The 16540-nt window shown below is 50.0% G+C and overlaps 1 long non-coding RNA gene across 1 annotated transcript; it reads right to left on the minus strand.

Annotated features, from left to right (window-relative positions):
• Positions 1-7167: 7167 nt before the first annotated feature.
• LOC308437257 lies at positions 7168-8214 on the minus strand. Its single transcript, XR_013975554.1, has 4 exons — positions 8147-8214; positions 7844-8030; positions 7478-7564; positions 7168-7277 (listed from the first exon to the last, which is right to left on the minus strand). It is a non-coding gene; the product is annotated as an uncharacterized lncRNA (long non-coding RNA).
• Positions 8215-16540: the final 8326 nt, after the last annotated feature.

Consider the following 16540-nt stretch of genomic DNA (forward strand, 5'->3'; position numbering starts at 1 on the left):
GCTGTTATTAAAGTTTTTCTTTTTTTCCCCCTTCTTTCTTTTTTTTTTTAAGCGCATAGTTATTTTTGTACAGTGTAAAAAGCCGGTGGACATTTGAGAAGCCGGGCGAGAGCTGGTGAGCCCCACACCTATCTGAATTCCTTTCCCACGGGAGTAGAGTCTGACAGCTTACCGAGGTCTTGAGGGCCTCCAGAGCGTCCAGGAGAGAGAAAACTCAAAGGGGGTCTGAAAGGGTAGTCTGAGGTGCACATCAGAGATCAGTAATGGGGTGCTGCAAACCTTGTCCACCCCTCATTTCCACTCCTCTCCTGCAGGGCCCCACACTGGAGAATCTGCAAAGAGCCTGTGTGAAGTCGCTGTAGGTGGTCCCTGGGCCAGAGAGGGGCAAGTCAGCCTGGGTTTGGGGCTAGAGGTGTGAGAATGTGGAATGGGCTGGCCCTCCTTCTTCAGTACCAGCTCCTCTGGGTTGAGGAGCTGGGAAAGTTGGCCCCGCCCACCCACGCGTCCCCAACTCCAGGTCTCAATCTCCAACCACAGAGCTTCGCTCATATTCAAGGTGGGGGTCGGCAGACCTGGTGGCACTCTGTCTTAGAAATTACTGTGCTGGTGTCCTTGAGCCCTCTCCTGCTGGATTTCGGAGACTGGATTTGCCTTCGAGGAGGCAACTGGGTCGGGCTGAGGCAGAATCCCTTTGTGAGCGGGAGGGAGGGACGGAAACTGTGCTTCTCACCACCACCCACCTCTCTAGGGGCCCACTTTCTTCTTCACCTCCGTAATTTCCTCTCTACTGGAAAAAAAAAAAAAATAGAGGGCCGTAGGGTCTGGGGAGGAGACAAAACTGTGGCCACTTTCAGGTCTCTCCCCTCGGGACACACTCACAGGAAGTGAACCCCTGGTCTTACTCTCTAGCCTGCACTGTCTCTGCACTACTCTTTGCTCACCCCGGCCCCGGCCATCCTGTGTCTAATGTAAGATATCGGGGTGCTCCCGTCTCCAGCCTGCCCCGTGGTTCTTAGGCAGACAGCCCACTACCCACCTGGATGCTTCTCCCTGCCCTGGCAGTGTCGTAAGAAGGTCCATCCTGACCACCCTGTGGCACTAACCAGAGAGCCCGTTCTCTTAGGTGGGAGAGATTCTCTCCAGCTCTTACTGCACGCTACTGTATGTGTAGACTTTGGTATTTCGAAATTACTGAGCATCTCTTCCAACTTCAGTGCACAGAAACACACGTCCTTTGGTTCCTATGAAGATTTGCCTCTTTCTGATCAGGTTGCCTGGAAAACCTCTGAGACAGACTCTTGTACTTAGGAGGTTTAGTGGGACCATTGGGCCAGCCAGATACCTAGCTGGGAGGTGAGAAGAGAGAAGGATATCTCAACGTGAAGCCAGGGAGCCTCTATGGATCCTTCGTCCCCAAGGAGGGAGGTGGCTTTGGCTGGGGCTCGGGGCAGGGCAGTTCTCTGGAGAGGTGTGCAGGGGACCCCCCAGTCTACAGGGGGGCTGACAACGCTCAAATCCACTCTCTCAAACACGCCCTCTCCGCCGGAGAAAAGACCCACGTCTAAAGATTCCATCAGAGCGCTCTCAAAGGAAAAGCTCAAGCAATCTAATATCGATCATTAGAGACCTGACTGTAAGACATGGTGGCAGTCTTCGTGATGGGATTCTGTACTGAGGGGACTGTGCAAGTGACCGTAGGTGCAATCCCAAGACAAGCCACTAGGGACAGCCACAGGGAGTAGCCTGAAGAGCAGGTAGCACTTGTGCTAAACTGGAAGCGAAGGGCTAGGATGTGGCACAGTAGATACAAAGCTTGCCTAGCATTCATGAAGCCCTGGTCAGAGTCCCTGACGGCATAAACTGGCATGGAGCCAGATGCCTATAACCCAAGGATGCCCGGGGGAAGGATTCAAGGTCATCCTCAGCTACATAGAAAGTCTGAGGCTAGCCTACACTACATGAAACCGTGTACAAAAATTTTAAAGTGTGTGTGTGGGGGAGGAGGGGGGCTGAGAACATCATGTTTTTGTGTATGATTTAGTGTTTTGGGGGGGTAGGATTCACAAGTGTTTGGGATCGATGATTGATTTCCGATTGGGAAGTGGGTATCTGGGTGCTGGAGGAGACAGTGATGTGTGTGTCCCCATATCCCTCGAACATGTTCTCGGGCTACTGAGATAGCTCATCAGGTAAAGACGCATGTTGGCAAGGCTCATGACGAGAGTTCGGTCTCCAGGACCCACATGGTGGAAGGGACCTAACCACTGAAAGGCGTCCTCTGACCTACATATGCAGACTGTGATACCTGTGTCTACTCTGTCATGCACATACGTATAATAATAATAAATGTGAAAGAAATTAAAAAGAGTTCAGGGCCAGCTTTAGCCCACAGTAGATACAAGGCCAACCTGGGCTATATGACATTCTGTCTCAAAGATATGTATTTGTATACACATACACACACACACACACACACACACACACACACACAATACACGCTGTTTGATGCACAATTATTTTATAATCAGCATCTGATAGCCCAGGAATCCTTTGGGCATTTGTCTCTGTCATTTATGATCTCTGATGAGCACTTAACTTTCTTAAGTGATTTTTTTTAAACTCCAATTATGAGGATTTAAATTTTTTTGCTTTTGTTAAAATTAAATTAAAAATCTAAAAAAATTTAATTAAAAATTATTTTTTTAAACTCTGTGTATGTGCTAACGTATGTTAGTAGGTACACGTGAGTACAGTTGTCCAAAGAGGCCAGAAGGGGTTGTTGGAATCCCTGGAGCTGAAGTTACAGGCAGTTGTGAGCCACCTAAATGGGTGCTGGAAAGCAAATTCAGGTCCTCTGTAACAGCAGGACGCTCTCTCGTCCACTGAACCATCTCTCCAGCCCCAGTCTTACTGGTTTGTGTTCGACTTGAGTATGTGAGCCTTCTGGGTGACTAAATCCTCTAAAGAGAATTTGTAGTAACTTCTTGGAAATTAAGGGCCACCAGCCAGTTCAGTCCTTGGGGTCTCTCAGGTGGGGTTCTTTGTCTGTTTCCCCCATATACTTCCATTGATGTTTGTGTGGAGTCTCAAAGAGTTCCCTACCAGCTTCCAAACCCTCAGAACTAGTCCGGAGAGCTGGCTGAGGATTGGGGTGTTTTGTAGAGAGAAGGCTCCTTGGAGTGACTGGTCTGTTAAGTTCCAGCGTCAGCAGTGTCTAGGAGAGATCAAGGCGAGATGCTATAAGGGGTCTGAGAAGAACTGTTGGTTACTATTCTCTACTTTCATTTCCGTTGTTGTGATTAGATACTTAGACAAGAAGTAACTTCAGGTTGGGAAGAGAGGGCTCACTTGTACAGCATACAATTCCAAGTTATAGTCATTGTGGGGAAGTCAAGGCAGGAACTTTAAAAACAACTCACATCACATGATCTCCACAGTCAAGAGCAGGGAGAAATGAATACACACACACCCACTCAGTTGCTTGCTTGGGCTCAACCCAATTTCTCCACTTGTACACAGTCCAAGGCCTCCTGCCTAGGGAATGGTGCCACCCACAGTGGGCTGGGCCTTGCCACATCAATTAACATTAGTAATCAAGACAATCTGCACGGATGCACACAGGCCAACCAAATTACAACTACAAAGGGGCAGTGCCGAATGACGGGAGACTCCTGGGATTACCACAAGATGTCTGTGCTTTGGCACTTTACCCTGCTCCCTCCAAGTTCCTCACACGTACTATGTGACGCTGATGCTGATGACTTGGGTTCACTTTAAGAAACCCTGAGCTGCGTCAATCAAAGCTGCCTTCACAAAGGAAGCGGAGTTTGGTCAGAGTCTCGAAAGAGCATGAGGGGGGAAGAGACAAAGGTATACTATAGGCAACATGGGGTACAGAATGAAGAGTCCTGCAGGTGAAGTGAGGCGGGAATGTGGGGATGGTCTAGATGGTGGAAGTCTCCGAATTCTCAAGCAGGACTTTGGGTTTCGTCCTAGGCAGTCTTCAGACCCACTTAGAGCTCATGGGGCAGACACATTAACAAGGGCTAAAAGCACTTTCTGCAAACACGATGAGGCAGTAGGAAGCTGGGTGAGTTGTGCCCCCGCAGTTTTTCCCTTACTAAGGGGAATAATTAACTATATCATGCTGTTATTTTAATAGAGTTTTGGGGATTTTTTTTTTTTAAGAGAGAAAGAGGAACAGAGACTATCAACCACTCAGCTTTCTGGGCTGTCAACTCTGGGCCTGGGGGAAAAGACTGAGCAGAAGACACTGGCACATCTCCACAGGCCCCACTGCTGAGGCCGCCCAGGATTTGTGGGTCTAGGGCCAGAAGGTCCTAGTGGGCTTCCCAAGGATGAACTTTCAACTGTTAAGAGTTGTGCATGAAAAAAAAAAAAAGGAGTTGTGCATATCTGAAGCTCCTGGTGTGGGGAGATGGCTGAGAGCAAGGCAAATACTTGTCGACCCGAGTTTGATCATATACATATATATATACATATATATATATATATATATATATGGATCTATAGCCTCAGTTCTGAAGAGATGAAGACAGAAAGATCTCTGAAGATCTCAAAGGGATTCATGTCCTTATCCTTAGCAACCTAACCCACCTTGGTCTCCCTCCTCCCTTGTCAAGAATGTATGGGACCCTAACCTCTGGCAATAGGCAAAGAGACACCTTGTTTGTACTGCTGTTCTATTGTTAAACATCAGAGCTCATAATAGTCCTTTGCTTGTGGCTTAGTGCATGGCTTGGTGAACAAAGCTCTTCTATGCCTTGAAAAACATGAATTAAAAGCCATACGGGACCAGGCTATTACTATTGCCCTTGGTTGTCCTGCAGAGGTGGAAGGTAATTCCCTATTGCAGAAGACACCACACACTTCAGATACATGGCCCAGAAGCCCCTGAGCTGGAACTGTCCTGGATGCCTCCTCCCTGATGACTGGCTCCTATATCACCGGAAGGTGCCGTGTAAGCCTCTGACGAAGGAAGAAGCCTATCATATTCTATGATGGCGCGAGGGCTCCACACACTGAGTTTCGTACGTTCAGGCCTTGTGGTTATCACATTTGAGGACCAAGTCTTCCTCCCTACCTCCTGCAATGCACACAGACACAATGGGCCACAACTTCGACTGTGGCCCCTTCCTGTGGACCCTGGGAGAGAAGTTTTTGATCAGTCAACTTCCTCTCTCAGAGAATCTCCAACACACTGACACCCAAGAGACAGTCAAGGTTCCTGTCAAGAACTCTGTGACAAATGCCAACTTTGGGATAAATGTGTTTTCCACCATGGAAGATCAGGGACCCACAGCAGCGGAGGGCCACAAAGCAGTGACGACACAGCTTGACACTGGTGAATTTCAGCACACACAACGGTCGTTATTATTATTACTGACCGTTCCCATGTACCCCTGGCTGGCTTCCACTCGATGTGTAGCTAAGATGACCTTGAACCTCTGGCCTCCACCTCTGGCTATAGTTCCTGATTTTGTAAAGCCCTGGCCCCTGGGGCACAATACAAGCAGAATGACTGCCTATGGTGTGCATAACATTTATGTAAGTTTTAAAACCCTGCGAAACATGGGATGGGGAGTAGTTCAGTGCACAGCCCTTCCCTGGCATGCATGCACAAGGTCTTGGGTCCAATTCCCAGCGATTAGGCCAGCGATCAGCCCTAGGGCGTATAGAATGAATAGAGAGGGAGCCGAGGAGGACATCAGCCTCGCTGGGCTCCTAATCCATCGCTGAGTATCAGACTGTCACACGGCCCAGCAGCTCACGGCAGCACACGCTTATTATCTCCGTTTGAGAGGGGAATGTGGGCTGTTAATGTGATGGATTACATTGATTGACTTTTGAATATTGAACCAGCCTGACATTCCCGGGATGAGCCCCATTCTGCCGTGGTGTGTGTAATTCTTTTTCAGTATTGATGCAGTCACCTGCTTCGTATTTTGCATAATATTTTACTTGTTGGGGTTCGTGAGGAATGGCGGCCGGCAGGTTCCTATTCCTGTCTCTCTCCCGTTTAAAAATGAAGGTAATCTCAGTTCCACAGAGCAGTCGAGATGTATTCCTGTCTCTCCTGTTCTTAGGACGAGATTGTAGGCTAGGCCTGACATATTCTTTTAATGTAAGGTTCACCTGAAAAACCATACAGTCTAGGTTTTACAGTTCTTAAAAGAATTTTAATTCTTAAAAGAATTTTAACACGCTTAATAGATACAGCATCGTGCTGTTTGTTTTTGGCACATATTTTGGTAATTAGTGAATTGATTGATTGATTGAAGGTTGATTGAGACTCTGCCTCACTGTGTATGTAGCCAGTAGGAACTTGATTTGTATCTAAGGCTATATATCATGGAGATTCACAGCGATCAGCCTGTCTCTCCCTCACAATTGCCAGGGTTATAGGTGTGTGCCCCGATGTCGGCCTGTTTTAATTTTGATATACTCATGTGCTCCAGCTAGCTTTAAACTCATTATACAACTTAGACTCACAGGTTAGAGGCTCTTGGGTAGAACAAGGGAGATGTGGAAATAGGAAACACAGGCACAAGCTTACACAAAGAAGGCTCCTAAAGTTGACAGTCACTTCCAAGGTCCCTTCCTCAGCTCCTCTGCAGCAGAGCTGAAGGCGTTTCAGGTCAAATGGTGGCTCAAATAAGAATGCCTCCCATAGGCTCATACATTTGAACGCTTGGTTCCCCAGGTGGTGAAACTATTTGGGAAGGTTTAAGAGGCGTGGCCTTGTTGGAGGAAGTCTGTCACTGAGAGCGGGGCTTTGAGGTTTCAAAATTCAGAGCCATTTCCAGTTAGCTCTCTCTGCCTCTTACTTGTGAATAGGATGAAAGTTCTCAGCTACTGCGCCAACGCCATGTCTGCTTGCCTGCTTGCCGGGCTCCCCACCAAGATGATGATGAACTCAACCTCTGTAAGCACCCAGTAAAGTCTTCTGTGAGTTCCCTTTGTCCCGGCATCTTATACTTTTCTCTAAAGTAACTAAGGCAGTGTCAGACCCAGGGCGCAGCCTTTGCACCTCCTCCCTGCAGCTGGAGAACATCTCCGGTTTGACTGGACAAGCCGGGAAATGAACTCTCCCGTGGTTGGCTGCACGAGTCAACAGGACGGAGGGCAGCGTTCCTCAGATCTTTCATCTCATTTAGTTGGTTTCAGAGTTAGGATGAGCCTGGAGACTTTTGGAGATTTAATAACAGCTTGTGGGTGATTTCTTTTAGATCTGTCCAACCCTAGAGCTTTTTCTCCTTGAAGGGAGGAGAGAGAGAAGGGAGAGGGAGGAGAGCTTAACGAAACAAACCTCAGAACGAGGAAGGAGGTGGAATGTCAGGGAGTTGGGGCTGGGAAAATCTAGTGGATATAATATTGTGTGTGTAAAACAGGACCCTGGGGGCAGCACCTTCAGGGCCACACCGCTGAGTTACCCCGCACCCCCCCCCCCGCCCACCTCTGAAATTGCTCCTTTGTAAGACCAATCTCTTCACTTCTCCAGGCTCCAGTGTTCTCCCGCTGCGAAGCACCTCAAGGGCTTGTGCTAAGAGTGAAATGAATCTTGGCTGGAACGGCGTCTGGTCCAAAAGTCTCCTGAGATCATCGGAGGCAGGTCTCCCCATACGCGCATGCCCACCACCATAAAGTTGGGTTTATGAAGGCAGCCCAGAAAGGATGCGCCATCGTAAACAAAACAATTGTAACGACAGACACATCGCAATAAAAGTCCTGCAAGCGCAGCATCTCCCTCCTCAAGGAGTCCAGTTTTGGACTGAGACCGCAGGAACGGAAACCGGGCCCAGCAGGGGATTACTGTACTTACTGGTCAGAGTTGGTCGACAACTTTGTTTCTTCGCGTCTCTGTCTGTCGAGATTTATTTTGGCCACTTAAGGGGTGTCCCAAAGCTCCAAGTGGGCCTTGACCTTTCACCTGGCGTCGCCAACACTCCTATGTCTCCCTCCCAGCTCTCTTCTTCCACCTCCTACCCCTCCTCTCTTGTAGTGGGGGACTGAGGAAGATAAGAACCACCAGCTTCAATTAAAACCGAGTCGCTTGAACAATAATGGAAAAGTAATTGAGCTAAATTGAAATGTAATTGGAAAAAAAAAAAAAGTCTTGGCTTACCATGGCTTTGGAAATCAGGCTGGGGGTAGGGACCTCTTCACTCTCCTGCCCTCCGATCTGCTTTCCGGTCCCACCCCATTGAGACTCCTCCTCCGGCTCCCCAGCTCCTCCCTTCCGCTCTCTGCCTTGGTACCGGCAATGCTTCTCCTTGAGTGCCAGCGGTGAACACATGGGCTTATCACATCTGACTGTCCGTAGTCAACCTTGGCTATCATGAGTGGGGGTGAGAAAGCCAGGGTGTCACCAGACAGCTTATGTACCAAGGAAAGTCCCGATAAGACCTGCTGAGATTCAGACCCTGTTTGCCTAGCGAGCATTCCCTCCGCTAGTTAAGAGGCTGTAATCCCTCTGCTCGGCACCAAGAAGGCTTCAAGGCCAAGACCACAGTGATCAGCCTGGAGATGAGTGTAGGGCTGCGGGGAGGGGGGAGAGCTGGGGGAGGGGTGGCTCAATTGGTAAACTGTGCCAGGACTTTAGTTCGAGCCCCAGAAGCCACAGAAAAAAATTAGGTAGAATGAAGCTTGGCTGTATCCCCGGTGCTGAGGACCTGGTGATGGGAGGATCCCTGGGACCAAGTCCCAGGTCCCAGTGAGAGATCCTGTCTCAAAACACAAGGATGGGAACCTGGAGAGTGAGACCAGTCCATGGTTGCGTTCTGACTCTGTTCTCAGAGCAAGGAATCCAACCTCTCACGGAGTTCTGCTGTGCGTCATGCAAAGGAATCCTCTCAGCTGGGCTGGGCTGGGCGGTGGTTTGCCTCCGTCCCCCTGAGTGGAGTAGGACCTGAGGTTTTGTGAGTAGTCAGCTGCTCCGTGCCAGGCAATTAGGCAAGCGGCCTGAGGGCGGGGCTAGCGCGGCCTGGGGGCGGGGCTAGTTTATTCAGAAACTCTGAGACAGGGCTCCATTCACGCGGTTAGAAGAAATCCCTCTTCCAGGTGCGAGGTGTGCTCACGTCGTGGCTGTGAATGAGCCCTCACCTAGGCTCTATAAGAAAGCCCAATCAATTCACTGGTTCTTCAGAGTGAACGTTGATTCACTCCGAATCGTGTCGCAGGTTGTCATTGGGACCGTGGGAGAAGGGGCAGGCATCACTTTGCTCTTGCCGAGGACCCCAGTTCAGTTCCCAGCACCTACAAGGTGGATCACAACTGCTTGTAGCTCCTCCTCCAGGGAGGGGATCCAATGGCCTCCTCCAGACTCTGTAGTGTATTGTCCCAGGAGAGAACACATCAAAGCTAAAGTCACCTTGCTATGGCCACCACGCTAGAGAATGAGGAAGGAGGGTCTTCTCGGTGCCCCCAGACTCTCCTTGTACTGTCCACACTTGAACTTGACCCCCTTCTGTCTTTCTCTCTCCCCCATCTCTCCCTTCTTATTTCCTTCTCCGGGCTCCAGAGTGTGACTCCAGCAAGGGGGTGGGGGCCTGGGGGGAGGGGTGTAAGCGGGAGAGCCTGTTTGGGCACCCGATAAACTCCGAGAGTCAGCTGGCGTGAAATGAAGAAATACGGCTCTCAGTAAATATTTATTTTCTATCAGAAATTAGCAAACCAAATGTAATTAAAAACAACTGTGTATGTCCTTCTCCGCTCCCACCCCCAGCCCCAAGCCTAGTAAATGACATCTCGGAATACAAAGTCATAAAGAGTGTGTCCTAATTAGCAGGCTGTCCGCTGCGGTGGCGTTGCCTCTCAGAGACGCCCAGGGAGCTGCTGGTGCCTAGGGCGAACCCAGGTCCCCAAGGCCTATGCAGGGCTGAAGGATGCAAACCCTGAACAAGGTCCCCTAAAAGCATAGGGAGAAATGACATACCAGTGAGTCTGACAGAGGCACAATCCCTCACCACACCCTCTTCTTGGGGAAGGGGATTCACTGGCCCCTGTGCCCACGGAGGTTCCAGGGGTTGATGGTTGAAGACATTGGTCTTGAAATAAGTAGTTCTCTCGTTTTCTTTTCTCTCTTCCTTTCTCCTTCTCCTCCTTCTCTTTCTCTTCCTCCACTTCTTCTTCCACTTCCTCTTTTTCCTCATCTACTTCCTCTTCCTCTTCTCCCTCTTCCTTATCCACTTCCTCCTCTACTTTCTCTTCTTCCTCATCCACTCCCTCTTTTTCCTCATCTACTTCCTCTTCCTCTTCCACTTCTCCCTCTTCTTCATCCACTTCCTCCTCTACTTTCTCTTCTTCCTCATCCACTTCCTTTTCTTCCTCATCCCCTTCCTCTTCTTCCTCCCTCTCTTCTCTTGGCTTTCTGAGACAGAATTTCTGTCAATCCAGGAACTCATTCTTTAGACCAAGCTGGTCTCGAACTCACATAGATCCACCTACCTCTGCCTCCCAAGTGCTGGGACTAAAGGCTTGTGCCACCAAGCCTGTTGAGTTCTCTGATTTTCTAGCTGCATGACATGGCTCTTTAATTCTCAGGGTCTTGGTTTCCTCATTTGCATATTTGTCAAAGATGTAGGGAGCCACACTGCATACTGATAACCCAGATAGTATTGCATTATTTTATGACACCGTCTGGCACATAATAGGTCCTCCTTCTTAATTGTCTTCTTAAAAATGGTCAAGGGGCCAGGGAGGATGGCTCAGTGGTTTGATTGCTGAACAAGCATGAAGACAAGAGTTCGAATCCCCAGAACACACATAAAATTTCCCTCAAGTGTGATGGCCTCAGAAGGTGGAGGTAGGCATCTCACAACCACCTGTGACTTCAGTTCCAGGAAATCCAACGCCCTCCTCTGGCTTCTGCAGGTTCTTGCACTTAAGTGCACCGTCCTGCTCGGCCCCACACACACACAGGCAAAAATTAAAGATGTTCTTTAAAAATCCAGCAGCCTTGTGCCAGCATTGTGGAGTCCCAGCCTGCTTGTGGTCTCCATGTCCAAGTTTCTGGCCCCAGCTGCCCAATCTTGCTTGCACTGTGGTCTCTAGCCAAGATGCTGTGGAAGCCTGTGATGGTTTCTATATGCTCGGCCCAGGGGGTGACACTATTTGGAGGTGTGACCTTGTTGGAGTAGGTGTGTCACTGTAGTTATGGGCTTTAAGACCTTTATCCTAGCTGCCTGGAAGCCAGTCTTGTCCTAGCAGCCTTCAGAACAAGAGGTAGAACTCGCAGCTCCTGCACCATGCCAGCCTGGATGCTGCCATGTTCCTGCCTTGATGATAATGGACTGAACCTCTGAACCTGTAAGTCAGTCCTAATTAAATGTTGTCCTTGTAAGAGTTGCCTTGGTCATGGTGTCTATGCACAGCAGTAAAACCCTAAGTAAGACAAAGCTCATTCTCCTCTTCCCATTTATCCTTGTGGTGCACCAGCCCAACTTCCAACCAAGGTTTCCTTGGTGTATCTGGAACCTGCTGTTTGTAGACACTGCCTCCTCTAGGAAGCCAGCTGCTGGTTTTCATTGCTCTCACATTGCTATAACCAAGGGGCCTAAAGAAGGTCAGCGTTGGCTCTGTGGCTAAGAGCACTTACTGTTCTTGCAAAGGACCAAGGTTCTATTCCCAGCACGTACAGGATCACTCACCACTTTCTTAGGCCCCAGGCATGCATGTGGTGCACAGACACACATGCAGGCAAAGCACTCATACATACAAAATACATCTTAAGGGTGGGGGGGCAGACTTATTTTCATTCAAGGCTGGAGAAGGAATGTAGTCCTTTAAGGTAGCGGGAGGATGAGGCAGGTGGTCATACTGTGTGCAGTCAGCAAGCAGAGAGCAAACCGGAAGCAAAGCTTGTCTCCAATGTCCCGCTTCCTCCCACCATGTTCCAGTGTCTATAGGTTCCACAACCTTCCCAAACAGAGCCACCAGCTGGGGACCAAGAGTTTAAAAACACTAGCCTATGGGGAATATGTCACATTTAAACCTGTCCCGAGGGGGCCCCCAACTCAGCTCTTACTGACCCCGCATTCCATACATTCAGCTTTAGTTTCTACATGCAGATTGCTGCATCCGGGAGCTTCATGTCCTGTGCCCAAGCTTTGTCACATCAGATGGAGTATACCTTCCTTTTCCCCCCGACTCCTGTTGCCCTGTAGTTTTGCAGTTCAAACCCTCGCTCTCTCCCTCAGGTGAAACCCTTCAGTTCTCTGAGCCGTGGCTTCCTCTCCTAGAAATCATGGTGCTAATGGTGAGGACTTTTTAGTGCCCGTCTCAAGCTACGTTGTGTAACAGGATGACAGGCTTAGTGAGAAAAGGAGGCACCTGTCCCCGTGACAGATGGTCACCCCGTAGTCCTTCCTGGTTCTGCCCGTCTCCTAGCATGGGCTCACCAGGCCGGCTCTGATTCCAGCAGGGGGCTTTTCTCAGGGACCCCCACTCACTGAGATGCGATCATGGACACAAAGCTGAGCCACTCAGCAGTCTTTAGAAATCTCTGGAAGAGTTTTAGCCGTTTTCTCCTGGAAAGGCTTTGCGTGGAGAGGCAGAGGAGATGTGAGTGTCCTGTGAGGGAAAGATGCCCAGAGACCACGATAACTCAAAGGCCAGAGAAAGGAAGAGCGACTTCTGGCTCACGCAGCCACTGAGATCCGTCTCTGCCCTTGCTTTGATTCTGAGAGGCCCGAGTCCTCTTTGTGTTATTTCAGTGGCTTTAGTTGGATTTCTTTCATTTGCTTCCTATCCAATCCTGGCCACCACTGAGCTTTAGAACAGCATCTTCCCTCCCTGTCTGCTGCTGCAGAAGGCAGGACTTCCTGGGTGGGGGAGGGAAACGGGAGAGAGAGAGAGCACTGACTTTCTCCTAAGGGTGAGTCCCATTTTCCTTCATCACAAAGAATCCAATAAAAAGAAATTTAGCCTCAAAGAAGGCAATTAGCGAAGAAGTTTCCCCACAGCAAGAGACACTGGTTGAAAGAAACTGGTGTGAAGTTAACCAGACACCCAAGGTCTCAGGAGGACGGAGGCCCAAGGCTTCTCTCCTACCATTGGCCCAAGTCCAGTGGCTAGGAGACTCCCAGAGGTTTAAGGGACAGTCAGGGCCACCATTGGGCCTGCAGAGATGAAGAACATTGCCAGCTTCCCCCTCCGACTGGCTAGCATAGCAACACATTCTTCAGACTGCTCAAGGAAAATTGCCTCTCTAATTGGCTCTTCTCTCAAACAAGCTGTAATAAGGCTAAACTTTACTCCCAGGGTACTCAAATACCCATGAGCATTATGGGATGTCATCTGCCGTCCTTGCCACCACCACAGCTCAGGAGACAGGGTGGGAGGGGTGAGAACAGGGATCACCCAGCATTGCATTCAGAAGCCCAAGAGAACGGTCTACCCCTGAAAGGCACGCCGGAGATGTTTCACAGAGGAGCCCTTGGAGGAGGACACAGATTGTCTTCAGAGGCCCCCAGTATAAGCGGAACATGGCTTACCTTCAGGAGGCCCTAAGGAGACATGACTTATTCTAGAAAGGACATGGTCCATTCTCTGGGAACCCCAGACTGGGGGCGACACATTCTCAGACTGGGGGAGAAATAGCTGGCCTGGGGGGGGGGGCGGGGAACCATCTGGGCTGAGAAGATAAAACCTGTCAGGGAGCTCAAGTCTAAGGGGACACGACCTGACCCCAGGGAGCTTCAGTCTAAGGGGGACACAGATTGTCCTCAGAGGTCACCAGGTTGAGGGTAACATGGCCTGTCTTTAGGGGGCCTCGGGGAGACATGGTTAATGTTCAGGGAGTTGCAGTCTGAGGGATGCATGGTTTGATCTCAGCATACCCTGGTCTGTGGGAGGAAGACATACCGTTGTAATCTCCCATACTAGATTTGGAGCCTCCCCCCACCCCCACCCCACTGTAGTGAGTCTGGAGTATTTTGAGGACATAACTACTCCTTGACTCATCCATCAGCAAGTGTCTTTTTGATCCTTGCCATCTGTCCTGCTGTGTTTCCAAAATTGGATTGGAGATCGGTCTCAAGGCAGAATAGTAACCTCCACAGAGTGACTCAGAAGCCACAATCTGGGGTTCCCCAGAGTCTGCTGGCACACAGGGAGGGTGAGGCAGTCTGACTTGGTTCTCCCAGAGTCTAGACCCAACACTGGATGCAGGATGCTGAAGGCTGGAGAGAGTGTGGCTTGCTTATAGCTTGGAGACTTTCTGGCACTGCAGTGAGCTTGCGCGTATCTCTGGGGCCCAGGACACACTCACTTTCCCCCAGTCCCATCCAATTTCCTTCTCTAGGAACAGGTGTCGGGCAAGCTCAATGACCTCTGGGAACCACTCAGCATTACCAGACCTCCCCGCATCCAGGACAGAGAGTCTGCTGCCCCGGGAGGGCATGATGGCAGATGTCTCCCAGCTAGAACCCCCAAAATCCATTGCCACCAAGGCCAACAAGGCCTACTGCCTCAGCCCAGCCGGATCTCTGCATCCTGCTGCTCTCTAGCCTGATGCTGCTACGGTGAGTCGGATGTCCACCTCTGGGACCCAGAGCCTGGAGCTCAAGCCTGTTTGGTGTCGTGTTCTTCCCGCTGGTTGCTCTGGTCCCTAGCCCTGGGCACCAAGCCAAGTCAGCTGAAGCCCTGGGTCCTGGTCTCATAATCCCTTGACCTTTTGTGGGTGTCCCTTCTCCTTTTTCTTCTAGTTTTTTTTTTTTTTTAAAGATTCATTTTATGTATTTGAGTACACTGTCTTCAGACACACCAGAAGAGGACATCGGATCCCATTACAGACGGTTGTGAGCCCCGATGTAGTTGCTGGGATTTGAACTCAGGACCTTAACCACTGAGCCATCTCTCCAGCCCCTCCCTTCTCCTTCTTAGCACTCCTTAGGAACACCCAAGTCTCCCCTTTTATGGGTCACCTGCGCAGGAAGACATTTTAAGTTCAAACCTCCCTGATCCTTGCCTAGTTCACAGGAAACTGGACCTCGAGAGACCGGCTCAAGCCATCTTTATACTCGTTCTCGGTTCAATCTTTATCCTCTCTTCAGCCTCCCTCCAGAAAGCCCACATATGCTCTCTGACCATCCTGAGGCAGAGGATGGTGGTGGTCAGCTGATCACACACACCCCCCGCCCCCAGACCCGACCTCAGTCTCCCTCAAATTTGGGTGAGGATGTAAGAGACTGCAGAGAAAGAGGAAGACCAGGAAAAGCACAGGGCCTATTCTCCTCAGATGGTAGCAACCACCAACCTAGGGTAGCAATTAAATTACCCAATTGCCTTATAATTGGAGAGAAACGTGGCTGCAGGTACACATCGGTGAGTGTGCAATACACTCACATGTGTGCATGTATTTCCTCTGCTCCTCATACACACAAGTACACCGTTTGGACATAACACTGCAGATTAGTATTTCTCCCCAGAAACTGTGGATTTGTGGGGCAGCAGGCTGTGAAAGGTATCCTGATTCCCCGTGGGTTGAGATAAGTTGAAGCCCCAGGGACCCTAAGGGACCGTAGGTAGCTTCCTTATCTCCCAGGAGATAAGGCTGCTCTCACATAGCTATAGCTACAACCCCCCACAGCCCCCTGTAGAGAACCTGAGTCAAGTAGATCACGTCCCAAGTCCTTCCTCCAGGTGAGGATGTGACATAGGCTCAAGCAAGATTGGTCATGCCCCAAGTCCTTCCTCCACAGGTGAGGACATGACCACACACAGGCTTAAGACAGACCAATCACGTAGAAGCAGGACCACACCCCCAAATTTGTAGATGAGGTATTTCCAAGCTCTCAGGTCAAGCCAATAGTAAGTACCAGGTGCTAGACCCTGAACTATCCCAAAACTGTTTATAAGAAGCCTATTTAGAAGGATTAAGGGTGTGCAGGAATTATTCCATCATCTGAGAGTGTACTGGCTGGTTTTGTGTCAACTTGACACAAGCTGAAGTTATCACAGAGAAAGGAGCCTCGGTTGAGGTAATGCCTCCATGAGATCCAGCTGTAAAGCATTTCCTTAACTAGTGATCAAGGGGGGGAGGGCCCAGCCCCTTCTGGGTGGTGCCATCCCTGGGCTGGTAGACCTGGGTTCTATAAGAAAGTAAGCTGAGCAAGCCAGGGGAAGCAAGCCAGTAAGTAACATCCCTCCAATGTGGAAGTGTAAGCTGAATAACCCCTTTCCTCCCCAGCTTGCTTCTTGGTCATGATGTTTGTGCAGGAATAGAAACCCGGACTAAGACAGAGAGCTTCTGTCATAAGAGCTGTAACACCACTGCTTGGGAAGAGATCCACTCCACTGAGATCACCGCCAGAAGCTCCCCTGCACCCCTCACCAGCTAGTCAGCCTCCTGCTGGTTCAGCCCCGCTCGATGTCCAAATGATGTCCTCCCCCCACCCCCAGTCCTCTCCCCTTCTCCTGAACACTTAGCCAAAACAGAAATCTCTGTGTGAGGCCTCCGGCACACAGGCCCACATGGATTCTCTTGAGACTTCTCTTACTTGGCTCAAGGTGGTTGGCT

This window comes from Micromys minutus (assembly GCF_963924665.1).
Source record: "Micromys minutus genome assembly, chromosome: 25".
Lineage (NCBI taxonomy): Eukaryota > Metazoa > Chordata > Mammalia > Rodentia > Muridae > Micromys > Micromys minutus.